A 2,792-nucleotide genomic window follows, 5' to 3' on the forward strand; every position below is an offset into this window, starting at 1 on the left:
TAACTTCCTGTTAATTTTACCCTTATTATTATGTAAAGAGCTTTATTCTATCTAGAGACAATTTTAACTTAAATTCTATTTTGATAAAAGTATAGCCACCCCTGCTTAATTTTGGTTGCCAATCACATGGAATAAATTTTTCCTTTCCTGTAGTTTCAGCTTATGTATGTCCTTAAATCTAAAGTGAGTTTATTATACAGAGCATACAGTTGGATATTCTTCTTTTTAATTTTTTAACCTGTTCAGTAACTCTCTCTTTTTAGTGGGGAAGTTAGTCCATTAACATTTAAAGTAACAAATGACAGGGATGGATTTACTATTGCCATTTTGTTTATATTTGTATGTTTGTCTTACAGGTCTTTTTTTTTTTTTTCCTTTTTTTATTCTTTTATGTTTCTTTGTTTTATTGTGTTAATAGGCTTTTAATCCTTTCTCTTTTTCTTTTTTTATAGTAACTTCTATAGGTATTGTCTTCGTGGTTACAAAAGAGCATACATAAAATACCTTATAGAAATAGTTTGAGCTGATAGCAACTTCACTTGCATAGAAGAAGTCTTTACTTTTACATCTCCTCCACCCACTTTATTTGCTGTAGATGTCACAACTTACACATATTTATATTATATATCCATTAAAATAATTAACTTATAATTGTTTTAACACTTTTGTATTTTAACTTTATAGTAGAATTAAAAGTAATTTATCCACTACCAGTATAGTAATACAATATTCTGGTTTTGTCTATATAGTTTCCTTTACCAATAAGTTTCATACTTTCTTAAACTCTCTTCTTGCTATTTATTATCCTTTCATTTCAAATTAACGAATACCCTTTAGAATTTCTTGTAAGGCAAGATTAGTAGTAATAAACTTTTGGTATTCAAAGTGCTGGAATGAAAACAACTTTCAACCAAAAATACTATACCTAGCAAATCTGTTCTTCAAACATGATTGGGGAATAAAGATTTTATCATACAAACAAAGTTTTAGGGCATTTATTACCACTAGTCTTGCCCTACAATAAATTCTACAGGGAATTCATTAATTTAAAATGAAAGGATAGTAAATAGCAAGAAGAAAGTATAAGAAAGTATGAAACTTATTGGTAAAGGAAACTATATAGACAAAACCAGAATATTTTATTACTATAATGGTTGTGCATAAATTATTTTTAATTCCAGGGTAAAGTTACAACACAAAAGTGTTAAAACAACAGTGGATACCCACTCCCTTCTGACCTACAAGTTTCCTGCTGAAAAATCCACTGAAAAGTTCAGGACATTATTGTTTCACTGCTGAATTCAATCAAAGAATAAAAGAAGAATTAATACCATCCTTCTTAAAACATTCCAAAAAGCAGAAGTAGAGTGAATACTTCCAACTCATTTTATAAAGGTAGAATCATTCCAATGTCAGAGCCAGACAAAAATTAAAAATAATAAAATTACAGGCTAGCACATCTAACAAACATATATGTAAAACTCCTCAGTAAAATACTAGAAAACCAAATTTAATAATACATGAAAATATTATATCATGACCAAGTGGGATTTATCCATGGTATACAGTTACTTTAACATATACAAATCAAAAAATGTGATACACCACATTACTAGAATAAAAAAAAACACACGATCATCTCAATAGATGCAGAAAGAGCATTTGCTAAAGTACAATATCCATTCGTGATTAAAAAAAAACCTCTCAATAAAATAGGTATAAATGGAAAATTTCTCAATATAATACAGGCCATTTATTAAAATGCCACAGCTGCTAGTTCCTCTCAGAGCGGAGACGGCAAATGGCGGACTTCGATACCTACCACAATCGGGCCTACAGCAGCTTTGGCGGGGCAGAGGGTCCCGCGGCAGTGCTGGTGGCCATGGTTCCCGTAGCCAGAAGGAGTTGCCCACAGAGACCCCCTACACAGCCTAGGTAGGAAATCTACCTTTTAATAAGGTTCAGGGCGACATAGATGCTATCTTTATGGATCTCAGTATAAGGAGTGTACGGCTAGTCGGAGACAAAGACACAGATCAATTTAAAGGATTCTGCTATGTAGAATTCGATGAAGCAGATTCCCTTAAGGAAGCCTTGACATACAATGGTGCACTGTTGGGCAATGGGTCACTTCATGTGGACATTGCAGAAGGCAGAAAACAAGATAAATGTGGCTTTGGATTCAGAAAAGGTGGACCAGATGACAGAGGAATGGGTAGCTCTTGAGAATCTAGAGGTGGATGGGATTCCCTGGATGACTTCAATTCTGGCTTCAGGGATGACTTCTTAGGGGGCAGGGGAGGTAGTCGCCCAGGTGACCGGCGAACAGCTCCCGCCATGGGTAGCCACTTTAGAGAATGGCCCTCACCTCCGCGGATCCAACATGGATTTCAGAGAACCCACAGAAGAGGATAGAGCACAGAGACCATGACTCCAGCTTAAACCTCGAACAGTGGCGACACCCCTCAATCAAGTAGCCAATCCCAACTCTGCTATCTTCGGAGGTGCCAGGCCTAGAGAGGAAGTCCTTCCAAAAGAGCAAGAATGAGCCTGCGGCTGAGAGGGAATGGGGCATGGAGGGTTAGAGCAGGACCACAGCCTGCAGCCCTCCTGCAGCCGCCACTACCGCATCTGCCATTGGCCTCCTCACAGTGGAAACACAGCTTGTGAGTGCATGTCAGCTGTTAACAAGTGGTTTTTAGTACATTCTGGGCTTTGCTGTATCTATCTAGTGCCTGTTTGTGCATTTTTTTCTTTCTTCTGCTGCTTCCCCTTTTTCCTTCTGTCCTTTT

General features: G+C 36.6%; 1 pseudogene; it reads left to right on the forward strand.

Moving 5' to 3' along the window:
• The first annotated feature begins 1,801 nt into the window (after nucleotides 1-1,801).
• On the forward strand, nucleotides 1,802-2,548 carry LOC103247369 (eukaryotic translation initiation factor 4H pseudogene; annotated as a pseudogene).
• Nucleotides 2,549-2,792: the final 244 nt, after the last annotated feature.

Source organism: Chlorocebus sabaeus, chromosome X (genome assembly GCF_047675955.1).
Source record: "Chlorocebus sabaeus isolate Y175 chromosome X, mChlSab1.0.hap1, whole genome shotgun sequence".
Taxonomy (NCBI): Eukaryota; Metazoa; Chordata; class Mammalia; order Primates; family Cercopithecidae; genus Chlorocebus; species Chlorocebus sabaeus.